Source organism: Castor canadensis, chromosome 1 (genome assembly GCF_047511655.1).
Source record: "Castor canadensis chromosome 1, mCasCan1.hap1v2, whole genome shotgun sequence".
Lineage (NCBI taxonomy): Eukaryota > Metazoa > Chordata > Mammalia > Rodentia > Castoridae > Castor > Castor canadensis.
In genome coordinates this window covers 184,176,162-184,190,177 of record NC_133386.1, presented here as the reverse complement: position 1 = coordinate 184,190,177, position 14,016 = coordinate 184,176,162, and positions in this window count along the sequence as shown.

The window sequence follows — 14,016 nt, the reverse complement described above, 5'->3', positions numbered from 1 at the left end:
AGATTTTTTAAAAGATAGGGAGAATACAGCATTAAAGTTTAAATATTAAAGCTGAGTATGGTGGATCACATCTGCAACCCCATCACTTGGGAGTCTGAGGGAGGGACACCAGAAGCCTAACTGAGACTAGCTTAGGCCCTACAAGAGAGACTTTCTTAAAAAAGAAAATAGGTTAGCCAGGAAAAAACAAGACAAAGATATTAGATATTAAAAGGAGAATAAATTATTGAGATATACAAAAGATAAAAATAAATTATTTTAAAATATAATAAAAATGTATATGTAAATATTTAAACCAATCTTTCTGCTTTAAAAGTCCATAGAAAAGCAACAATCAAAAACCAGCAAAAAATAAGTCAGGTACTAGTGGCTCACACCTATAATTTTATCTATTTAGGAGGTTCAAGGACAGAATGGGCAAACTCTTTTCATGAGCCCAACTTAATTACTAGGTGGGCCTGGTGGCATGTGCCTATCGTTCCAAGCTATGTGGGAGGCTGAGATGGGGAGGATTGTGGTCAGCTTGGACAAACAAAAACTTTTTGCTAGACTCCATCATAATGGAAAAAAGCTACTGTGGTTGCCCATCCTGTCATTCCGGTGATGGTGGGAAGCCTAAATAGGAGGATCACAGTTCTGACTGGCCTAGACAAAAGGTAGGACCTTATCTCCAAAATAACCAGAGCAAAAAGGGCTGGAGTTGTGGCTCAAGTGGTGTGTGTGTGTGTGTGTGTGTGTGTGCGCATGTGTGCACGCTTAGCAAGCCCAAAGCCCTGCATTCAAACCTCAGTACTGTCAAGAAAAAATGTGAAAAAAAATGAGGAGGGAGATAAAATATATTTTTAAAGGAGAAAGATTTCCAGTATTCTAAGGGGTTCAGTCATGTGATTAGCAGTAAAACATTTCTACTTATGAGAATCAGCTCTTCCTTCTGTGTCTACTTTGGCTACATGCCGTGTGGTAAGAGCAGAGTCTGTGTGCTACTTGGCTTCCACTGTTTTTTCCTTCATGTTGGTTGCCTAGTTAATAGGCAACTGTATGAGGAACCAGTTCTTACTCTTGGCTTTCTTTTTCTCACAGCCTGGAGGGTGGACTGCACACTTTGTATTAACTGGTCTTAGTTTCTTGTGCTTTCAAATATCTGGTTGTGGGACAAGGGATCCCTAGGAGAATTCAGGATCATAAGTACAATGAATGCACCTATGTTCCACCTTTTTTATTCTCCAGCTTTCTGCAACTTAGCTCTCACACACAATCACTTGCAACTCTACTCTCTGAGAGATATAGCTATCTTCCCTAATTTATGGCCCAATGGAGAAGCAATTTCCACTCCCTATTGTGATTGAATCAGTTTCCCACCACAAGTTGCTCTCTTCAGTTCTGACTCAAAGTATTTTCCCCATAACTAAACCTCCACCAGCTAACACTCAGTGGATCAGTGTCTGACCCTTACCCTAAATTTTCGGATTTATCACGGTACAGGAAAATGTGAGTCCTAAAGTTGCAGACTCATATATGAGCCACCCTAAATGGCCTCCCACCACCACACTAATATTGAGAAGAAGCTAGAACTTTCCCAGTGCCAACATGCTATTCAGACTCCAGGACCCCGGTCTGGTTTGGCTGCAAATCTGCTCTGCACTGAGTCTAGCGTTCATTGAGTTTTCTGAGTCTCATGGGTTTTTTGCTTCTTTCTTTAACTTCATTCCCCTTCCTCTCCCACACTACTTCTGGCATGTCCACACACTGAAACTTTCTTTCCCTTAACCCTTTCTATTCTTCAACTTACTTTAAAAACAACATCTGTCATTTTAAACTAAAACCACAGTGTGTGCTTGCTGAAGTTATCACTCCTTCTTTCCTTCATTCACTCAGTACCTGCCCACTGCAGGTGCATACTCGAGCTGCTGCCCTTGACTCAGCAAAGTGACCTTTCTTTCCTACTGTCCAATTATTCTGTTTTTTTATAAGGTACTGTCTAGTTGCTATTGAAATATCACCACCTTTCTACCATCACATAAATCAAAGTGTATCTACTCTCTAGCTGTTCCAGTTCTGTCTTTCAGAGATGATATTAATTGATGGATGCCACTAGTTTACTTTTATGATGAGTTTTATAATTTCTTTTAATTTCATAATAATGGTAATGAATTGCCTTAATTTTTTTCATCTTAGAAAGACTTTCTACTGTTTCATGAAATACAAAGGGAAGGAATACTGCCTAACTCATTTTATAAAGCCACTATTACTCTCATCCCCAAACCAAAGACACCTCCAAAGAGGAGAGCTATAGGCCAATTTCCTTAATGAACATCGGTGCAAAAATCCTCAGTAAAATAATTGCAAACCAAATCCAACAACACATCAGAAAGATCATCCACCATGACCAAGTCAGCTTCATGCCAGGGATGCAGGGGTAGTTCAACATACGCAAATCTATAAATGTAATACAGCATGTTAATAGAAGCAAAGACAAAATCCACTTGATCATCTCAATAGGTACAGAAAAATCCTTCAACAATATCCACACCAACTCATGATAAAAGCTCCTAGAAAACTAGGAATAGAACGAATGTTCCTCAACATTACAGAGGCTATATATGACAAACCTACAGCCAACATTATACGTAATGGTGAAAAACTGAAACCATCTCCCCTAAAATCAGGAACGAGATAAGGGATCCCACTATCCCCACTCCTATTCAAATTCATTTCTAACAGATAGCATTTGTGATGTACTACTGTTGATGGGCCATTTTCTTAAATATATCATCCATTCTCTCTAGACACGTTACCTGATAGTATTCCCTTGTCACTTTTATAATTTTAGTCTCTTTGATTTTTATAGATTTGTAATAGTGTGTATTTCATAATTGATTATAATTTTCATAGATGAGTGGGCTTCTTTGGGTTGAGTCTAGTTGGGGTTCTTTGAGTTTCATGCGTCTGGATGTTCATATCTCCCCCAACTTTTAGTATAGTCATCTAAATAACTGATAAAAGGTATTTTTGGAAATTATACTCTTCTTGGTTTTGTCAAAAGAAAAATGGCCCTTGTCTCTTGCCTGTAATCCTGTCTTTTTGGGATGCTAAGTTTGGTAAGGTCACAGTTTCAGGAGCCTAAGCAAAAAAAGTCTGCCAGACCCTCATCTCAATGTGGTATAGCATTTGCCTATCATCCCAGTGACAGCTAGAAGATTAAAACAGGAGACTCATAGTCCAGACCAGCTAGGTAAGAAGCAAAATCCTCCAAAATAACCAGAGCAAAAAGGACTTATGGATCAAGTTGTAAAGAGCCTTCATAGCAAGCATAAGGCCCTGAGTTCTAAACCCAGTACTAACCCAAAAAAAAAGATAAATTTCAGCTGTTTTCAGCATTATTTTATGTTATACTGCATATAGCAACCAATCTAATTCAGCAAGAGAAATAAGCTAACAGTAGTAGAATATGGAAAGTAAGAAATACAGAACATGGGGGAAATTACATGTCTAGAAAGTGAGAAGGAGAAAAAGAAGCAATTCTTAAAATTGAAAGCAAACTACAAAATATATATAAGCCTCATAAAGCTGGTAGTATGACTACAAAGTGAAATGGATGAGCTAAATAACGTTGAAAAACAAAATTTAACTGCAAGTGCCTATTGAAATACCTGACAGGCAATAAGAACTACAAGGAAATGTTATTTACATTTGTATGGTTATTTTCATAGTATCATGACTATTGTCTTCTATTTATCATTTGTTAATTTTATCAGTTCTATTGATGTAAAATTGACAGAGATTATAAATGCCTCAGTTATACAACATAATATTTTGATATAGGCACACATTATGAAGTGGTCCCCAGTATTAAGCTAATTAATTCACCTATCATGATGTTATAATTGTCAATTTCTTTGGTAAAACTCTTAAGATATCTCCTCTTAACAAACTTCAAGTATTCAATGAAATACTAAGGATAGCTATCCTGTGGTACATTAGATACCATAACTAACTTATGGTATCTTGTTTAATGAAACTTTATACACTTTGCCCTACATCTCCAGTTTTCTCCACAAGCATGACCAGCATTCTGCCCTCTGCTTCTGTGACTGAGTATTTAAGATTCCACATGTGAATTATATTATACAGAACTTGTATTTCTGTGCCTGCCTTATGTCTGTTAGCATAAAGTCCACCAGGTTCATCATTGTTTATGCAAATGATAAGATTTCCTTCTCTTTTATGCCTAAACAACAGTATTCTATTCTATCCATGTATGAATCATATTTTCATTATCTATTCAGACATCAATGGACACTTAAATTGTTTTTATACATTGATTATTGTAACTAATATTGCAATGAACATGGAGACGCAGATGTCTTTGAGACCCTAATTTTATTTTCTTTAGATAAATATGCAAAATTGGAATTCCTGAATGATACTCTATTTCCACTCTCAGTATTTTAAGAAATTTCCATCCTGTTTTCTGTAATGGTGTAATGACTTTAATACGAACAGTACACAAGGGTTCCTTTTGTCCATATGCTTTTCTAAACTTTGTCTTTTGATAAAATAAACATTCAAGCAGATTTGTGTTTATATATCCCTGTGTTTTAATTTGCATGTTCCAGATGGTTAGTGATACTGAACATCTTTTCAAATACCTGCCGGGCATTTATATGCTCTCTTTTGGAAATGTCTATTCAGATACTTTTCCCATTCTTTGCTAATATATATGAGTTCCTTACTTTTTGGATATTTACTGTTACCAGGTAAATGGGAAACAGTGAAAAAAGTATTAAGAGGGAAGTTTATTCTAATAAAATCTTGTCTTAAAAAATAAGAATTACCTCAAACAAACAACCTAGGTATATACTGTAAAGGAAAGAGAAAAAGAAAAGTGATAAGTTAGTAGAAAAGGAGAAATAAAGACTAGATTTGAAATAAATGTGAATAAAAAAACAACAGAAAAAAGTTCATGAAATCTAGAGGGTTTTTTTGAGAAAAATTTAACTGATGTTAGAATATAAAAGAAAACTTAAATAATTGAAATTAACAGTGAAAAAAGAGACATTAAAATGCATTAAGAAGAGTTGATAAGAATCAAAGAACAACTGTACTCCTCACCAATTATATGCCAACAAATTGGATAACATGAAATAAACAGACATTATACTAAAAATATCATACCTTCTAAAACATAAAGGATAAATTAAGAAAAATAAAAGGCCTAAACAGACCAATAATAAATGAGAGACAGAATATTGATTCAATGTAAAAAAACATAATGTTTCCATAACAAAAATGTACAGCTCTGTAAGGCTTTTAAGGACATACTAAATAAATGCTAAAAATATGGGCGGTAACTGTATTTGGAAGTTGAGCAAAGTAAACCAGGCTATTCAGTGCTTGAAAAGTTTGTCAGTACTGCCAGCTATAGTAATATGGAAATAGAAAATGTAATTGAATGATCTTGTGGATTCTGTTAAGATTTCCAAGTCCGATACAAAATATGCCAGAAATTCCTTTTAGTAGTTCATGACATCATAACAACCATAATATATGGATAAAGAAAGATGATTGAAGATATTTACCTGAAAGTTTTCAATGAAAATATAGAAGAAAATTAAGAAGCTAGCATTTACCAGTTTCAATAATAAAACTGGTTTTCATATCTAGCCTCTTTAAAAAAAATTCTCAAAATAAGACATGCCATTCAAAAAATATCTCAATTTGTGGGTGTAAGACATTTTGTCAGTGTTTCAAAAAAATTAATGGGTATGTCTCACTAACCACACAACTAGACATAAGTGTTTCTAAGAACCTTAAAAGGATTTTATTCCTGTACACTCAAACTTTGAACCTAAGCCCAAAAAACGCTAGATTAAAAAATATGTGTGGCTGTTGTAAATCAGAGGAAATGCCAACAAAAATATAAAAAATGATAAAAGCTCTTTTGTTACTTTAACAATATACAATATGTGTATATTGTAGATATTCAGTAGTCACGGTGTGGTATTCAAATGCACGCATAAAACGTGTACTGATCAGATCACTGTAACTGGTATTCCATCTCCTTGGACACATCTCTTGGGACACATTTCTTTGCATTGGTATATTCAAAATCATCTCTAAAAGTTCTTTTGAAATTTGCAACTGCATTTTGAAAATTCTAGTTATAGTACTGTGCTTTACATAATTCAAAATTATTCTTCCTGTCTGATGCCACTGCCGTTCCCATTAACTTTCCCCAACCTCCTTTCTTCCACGTCTTCCCCAGGTATTGGCAACTTCTATTTTATTGTGTACTTCTCTGAGGTCAAATTTTCAGTTTCAGTATATAAAGGAGAACATGTAGCATTGGATTTCTATACCTGAATTATTTTACTTAATAGAATGTCTGCCAATTCTACTTATATTTTTGAAAATGACAGAATTCATGCCTTATTATGATGAGTAGCAGTCCTTTGTACATATATACTACACATTCTCTCTCAGATATCTGTCAGTGAATACCTAGAAACAATCTACATCTTAGATATGAGTGCAGATGTCTCTTTGAATACTCATTTCATTTCCTTTGGATGTATAGTGAGAAAAGGGATTCCCAGGCCATCTGGTAGATCTATTACTAATTTTTTGAGGACCTCTGTATATATTCTATAGTGTCTATTTTAACTTAAATTTCAAGCAACATGGTATATGGGTATGGAAATTCTCCCTGTGTCTACCCCATTGGTAGCATTTGTTTTTGTCTTTTAGATACTAACCATTGTAGCAGGTTTGTAATGATATTTCATTTGTGGTTTTGGTTTGAATTTCTGGGATGAATACTGATGTTCAGGAATTCTCATAAACACTTTGGTATTTGTAGTCATCTTTGAAGAGATGTCTGTATACGTCCGTCACCCATTTGTACTTAGCCTATTTTGATGTTGGGTTTTCTTTTTGACTTATCTGTTTATTTGTTTTTTGTTTTTATGTTTGGTATTGTGTTGCTTCAATTCCTTGCATATTTGTATTTTAAATATTGTCATAAGTAGTATGTAAATATTTTTTATCATTCTATACCTTGTTTTATTCACTTTATTGATATTTCCTATACTGTGTGGCAATTTTTCCTTTTGCTCCTATTCTTTAAAGTTTAACCAAAATGTTTACCCTTTTCAATATCTTAAAGCATTTTACCTATGTTTCCTTTTGCAATTTTCACAGTTTGACGTCTTACATTTAAATCTTTCACACACTTTAAGTTAGATTTTTATTAAATAAGTGATGTTTTACTTCATTTTCCCTGTATCGATACTCAGTTTTATCAGCACCATTTATTTAATATACTCTGCTTTACCCTAGCAAGATTTTGTTGCTATTGTTGGAAATCAGTTGGTTATGAATTTTGAGTACTGTATTCTGTCCATTAGTCTATGTTTATGTTTTTAGGTCAATACCATGGTATTTTAATTACTATGGCTATTTCAAAGTCAGATATTGTGATACTTTCAGTCTTGTTCTTTTGTTCAGGATTACTTTGGTTATTTAGTTTGTAGTTTCCATATGAATTTTAGGATTTTTTTTCTACTGCTGTGATAAGTGTCATTGATATTTGGATAGGCCCTGCCTTGAATCTGCAAAGGGACACTGTAGAAATTTTATTGATATTAGTTCTTACAATTCATGAACATGGAAATTTTTTCCTCTTGTTTGTCCTATCACAAATATTCATCACTGTATTACAGTTTTCACATGGAATTATTTTTCCTTCTTGGTTAAGGTTGTTCTTAGATATTTACTTGTTGTAGCTATTATAAAAGGAATTGCTTCTATGATTTCTTTTTGAACTATCCTGATATTGGCCTATACAAATACTACTGATTATTATATATTGATCACATATTCTGCAACTTTACTGAATTTATTTATCACTACTAGAAGTATTTCTTTGGATCTTCAGTTTTTTCTATACATAAGATCATGTCAGTTTGAGCCAAGATGGCAGACTGCTGAAATACCCCAAACACTGAACTCTCACAAACCTGAAAGAAAGTCTTAGGAGCAAGAGTAGTGGATCCACCAAATAAAAGGTAGCCAATAATTTTCAAGGTGCAAAATACCCCCAGGTGTGCAAACATAGCCATAGGCACACCACTGTGCTGCTGGGGAATGTTTTCTTTTTTTTTCTATTTTTTCCTCCTTTTTCTGAAGTGAGAAAAAAATCATTACACAAGACAACACACTGAGCCCTCTAAATGCCTAGCTAAATAGAGACTCTGCAGAAAATGAGTAAGTACTGTGGATGCTGAACGACTGACTGCCCCCTGTAAATCTGTCTTGTTGGACTCCAGTAACACTGAGAGAGGACAACAATCCAGTCAGGTGAGCTTGTTGCATCTTCTGTCCTGGAGGAAACCACATAGGCCAGATTAGTATGGAGTCAATTGCACCCCTCCAGGAGAAAGCCTTTAACCTAATAAATAAAGTGAAATCTCCTACCATGCCTGATGGGAAAGAGGCAGCTCAGCCCAGAGTTATACAAAATTCTGAAACAGGCTAGATACATGGGGGAACACACCTCAGCCCCACTGCTTTTTACAAAGCACTAGCAAGCCATCTAAGCCTGAGTGCAGCCTGTGTGAGGATGGGCTATTCAGAGCTCTGGAGAACACCAGCTAAGCCCAAACACAACTCATTCAACCATCTCAGGAAAGCTAAAAACAAGCAGAAACTGCCTTACCAGAAAGGAGATTTTGAGCAAAAAGCCTAAACTCCAGCTCCTAGGTTTTCCTAGTAGACATGAGGAGCTGGCCACTGCTCTCACATCAGTTTTGTGCAGGACCACACTGGAGAACCTGCCTACCCAAACAAACTGAACCTGGCACTCACCAGCTGATCTTGCACCTAAGCATCCTTAGGAGCACCCCTCAAAAACTTCCTGGTAGAGAGTCACCACTAATTGACATATAGATATGCCAATTAGTGATAGATAGATATGCCTAGCATATCTATCCAAAGGAGGGGGAGGGACCCAGAGAAATTCTCTTCCTAAAGGGACAGCACTCAGAATGTAAGCAGCAGTCTAAAACCTGAGAATCAGAATTCAGAAGGGAGAGCCCAGTGCAGTCACTGAACACAGAAAAACCCCACTATTCTCCCAAACAAGGGAAAAGTCAGACTTTAAATAAGTTTTATATGTATCTTTTTTCCCACTCTGTTGAAATTTATCTAGCCCTCTTTTGGTACATTTTCTCTACACTCTCCCCTTTTTGTTCTTCCTTCCCTCTCCTTATCTTCTTCACCTTCTCCTCACTTCCTCTCCCCTACTGTCCATATCTCTTTTGCATAAACCACTCACCAAGTACTTTATTATACCAACTTTATACACTACTCCCATCCCTTCTATCCTTTTTCAATCACTGACAATGACTGAACAACAACTTTAAACACATTAGGGTCTTATTACCCTGTACTTCCCATGCCTCACACCCTTTTTACCTTTCTCCCCATCCCTGTCCTTCTTCATCTTCTCTTCAAATCCCATTATTTTTAGTGCCTAAGTTTTAATCTCTGTACAAACAACATTTGTTTCCCCAATATCCCTCTATTTATAGATAATACAACAAAGGTTTCTATATATTACATAAATAACTGGTTTGGCATTGAATCCATGAATTTCTTTTTGCTGTTATGCTTCCAGATCAGTGAATAGAAATGGTACAATAACCTAGTTAATAACCAACTAGCCATAACTTACAAGTTAAGTCAAGAGAAAGATCACAGGTGACTAAAACACCCAAACAACTAATCAACAGCACATGAGCAAATCTCAAAATGCAAACAAGGGAAATAGAATAAGGCAAGGGACTATAACTCCTCAAAAGGTTAATGGTCACACAATAGAGGATTTGGTGGACAGTGAAGGGTATTAAATCTCAGTTTCTGAAGTCCAAAGAATGATGACAAGAATTTTTAGGGACTTTAAAGATGGCATACAAAAACAACTCAGTGAATCCAAAGAGGATAGTGACTTTAAAAAATATATCAAGAAGACACAGAAATGACTACATGAGCTCAAAGAGGATTTAAACAAATAACAGAATGAAACCAAGAAAATCATATAAAAAGAGACAAAGGAAAAAAAGAAAGTTGTACAAGATGTGAAAGAGGAACTTAGCAAGGATATGGAAAGTCTCGAAAGAAAGGAATCAAATGGAAGCCCTGGAAACAAAAAGGTCCTTAAGTCAAATTTAAAATAGAGTTAAAAGCACTCCAACGAGTGGAACAAGTGGAAAACAGAATTTCAGAAGTGGAAGAAAAAATATATACTAAGGATAAAACAGACGATACTTAAAGATTGAAGAGTTGTGAACACAATATTCAAGAAACCTGTGACTCCATCCAAGACAAAATCTATGAATCATGTGCATTAAAGAAGAAGTGCAAACCAAAGATAAAGGAAATATAGTTAACAAATAACAGCAGAAAACATCCCAAATCATGAGAAAGAGATGTCCATCCATATACAGGAAGCCTCCAGGACACCAAAGAGATCAAAATAGAAGCACTTCATGCATATTATAGTTAAAACAATTAGCATAGAGAAAAAGGAAAGAATACTAAAGACAGAAGAACACTGAGAGAAAAATTAAAGTACATACAGTGGTAAACTCATCAAAATAATGGCAGATTTCTCAACAGAAACCTTAAAACCATGAAGGGCATGGAGTGAGGTATTTAGAATACTGAAAGAAAACAACTTCAAACCAAGAATACTGTACCTAGAAAAGTTATAATTCATTACTGAAGGAGGAAAAAACCTTTCAGGATAAACAGAAACTAAAACAATATATGACCACTAAAGCAACACTCCAGAAGCTCCGCAAAAGAATCCTATACACAGAAGATGAAAATAAACATAACAATGAAAGGCTGGGAAATATTAACTGTCAAGAGAAGAGCAGACAATAAGTTTTAGAGTAACATAGAATCAATTGCACATACACAAAGCCTTACACAACAAAAACAACTAAATGGAAGGAATCACTACATATATCTCAATATTAAAACTAAATGTTAATGGCCTTTACTCCTCCATCAAAAGATGTTGATTAGAAGCTGAACTAAAAAGGAAGACCCAACAATCTGTTGCCTACAAGAATCAGACAAACAGAAACAAACATTGGCTTAGGTTGAAAGGGTAGAAAAAGACTTATCAAGCTAATGCCCCCTGCAAAGAGGCAGGAATGGCTATACTTATATCAGGTAAAGTAGACTTCAAACCTAAGTCAGACAAAAGAGATAAAGAAGGTCACTTCATACTAATAAAATGAAACAATATCAAGAGGAAATAGCAATTGTTAATTACATGTGCCTAATGTTGGTGGACCCATCTTCATTAAACATACACTAATGGACTTAAAAACACAGATGAATCTCAACACAATGATATTGGGAGACTTTAATATCCCACTGTCACCAATAGATAGGTCATCCAGACAAAAAATAAACAAATAAGCTTCCGAATGAATGATACCATAGAACAAATGGACTTGACAGATATCTACAGAGTAGTTCACCAAAGAACAGCATATTTTACATTTTTCTCAGAAGCTCACAGAACTTTCTCCAAAGTAGATCATATTTTAGGACCCAATATAAGTCTTAACAAATATAAGAAAACTGAAATAATCCCCTGAATGCTCTTGATCACAACAGAATAGAAGTAGAACTCAACAACAAAAGAAGCAGCAGAAACAACTCAAACAATTGAAGACTGGACAACATGTTGCTCCATTATCAGTGACTCATCAAAGAAATATGGGAGGAAATCAAAAAGTTCCTGAAATCCAATTGAAATTTAAACAAAACCTATCAAAACATAAGGGATATAGCAAAGGCAGTGCAAAGGGGAAAGTGTATACCCATGAATGCACCTAATAAAAGCACAAAAAGCTATCAGATAAATGATCTAAAACTGTATCTCAAACTCCTAGTAAAACAAGAACAAGCTAAACAAGAGATAATAAAAAGTAAGGGTTGAAATAAATGAAATAGAGACCAAAAAAAGAACACAAAGAATCAATGAAGCAAAATGTTGGTTCTTTGTAATGATAAATAAGATTGATAAGCCCTTAGGAATCCTGACTAAAATGAAGAGGGAAAAGAGTCAATAAAATTATAAATGAAAAAATGGGATATCACAACAAACATCAATGACATTCAAAGGATCATTAGGGATAACTTTGAAAGCCTATATTCAAATAAATTCGAAAATCTAGAATAAATTGATAATGTTTTAAACACACATCACCAACCAAAATTGAAGCAAGAGGATATGGACTACATAAATAGATCTATAATGAGTAATGAAATTGAAGCAGAAATAAAGACTCTCCCAAAAAGAAAAGTCCAGGACCTGATGGATTCACTGATAAATTCTACAACACCTTTAGAGAAGAACTATTAACAACACTACTCAAATTTCTCAATGAAACAGAAAAGGAAGGAACACTTCCAAACTCATTTTATTAAGTCAATATTATATTCATCCCAAAACTGGACAAGGACACAACAAAAAAAGAGACTAATAGGCAAATCTCTTTAATGATCTTCGATGCAAAAATTCTCAATGAAATAGTGGCAAGCCAAATTGAGCAACAAATAAAAAAGATCATACAGCACGATCAAGTCAGTTTCATTCCAAGGATGCATAGAAGGTTCAACATACACAAATCATTAAATATAATACAGCATATTAACAGAAGCAAAGATAAAAACCACATGGTCATCCCAATAGATGCAGAAAAAGCCTTCAACAACATTCAACATCCTTTCATGATGAAAGTAGGAAAAGAGGGAATGTACCTCAACACAACAAAGGCTACATATGACAAACCTATATAAACAACATTATACTAAATGAGGAAAAACTGAAGACATTTCCTCTAAAGTCAGGAATAAGATTACGATGTCGACGCTCTTCACTGTTACTCAATATAGTCTTGAAATGCCTAGCCAGAGCTATAAGACAGGAAAAAGAAATAAAAGGAATTCAAACAGGAAATGAAGAAGTCAAAACTATCCCTATTTGAGGATGACATGACTTCTACCTAAAAGTCCTGAAAAACTCCACCAAAGAACTCCTAGACATCATAAACACATTCAGCAAAAGAGTAGGATACAAAATCAATTTACAAAAAAATCAGTAGCCTTTCTATACACCAACAATGAACAGACTGAGAAATAATTTAGGAAAACAATTCTATTTGTAATAGCCCCAAAAATACCTAGGAATAAACTTAATGAAGGAAGTGAAATTCCTCCACTATGAAAACTATAAACCACTGAAAAAAGAAATTAAAGAAGACAACAGAAGATGGAAATATCTCCCATGCTCATGGATTTGTAGAATCAATATTGTGAAAATGGCTTACCAAAAGCAATTTACATGTTCAATGTAGAAATCTTCATCAAATCCTCAGTTAAATACTCATCAAAATTCCAGTGACATTCATCACAGAGATTGAAAAATCAACCCTAAAGTTCACATGGAAGCACAAAAGACCATAATTAGCCAGGGCAGTACTGACCAAAATGAGCAATGCTGGAGGTATCACAATACCCAACTCCAAACTGTACTACAGACCCATACCAATAAAAGCAGCATGGTACTGGCACAAAAACAGACATGAAGGCCAATGTAACAGAATGGAAGACCCAGATATGAATCCATGCTGTTACAGCAATGTGATTTTTGATAAAGGCAACATAAACATACATTGGAGAAAAGACATTCTCTTCAACAAAATTTGATGGGAAAACTAGATATCTGCATGCAACAAACTAAAACTAGATCCATATCTTTCACCATGTACAAGTATCCACTCAAAGGTGATTAAGGTCCTTCATATAAGATCTGAAACTTTTAAAGTAGTGCAAGAACAAGTACTGAATACACTGGAACACATAGACATAGGCAGTAAAATCCTAAATAATACTCTAGTTGCTCAGGAACTAAGAGAAAGAATTGGCAAATGG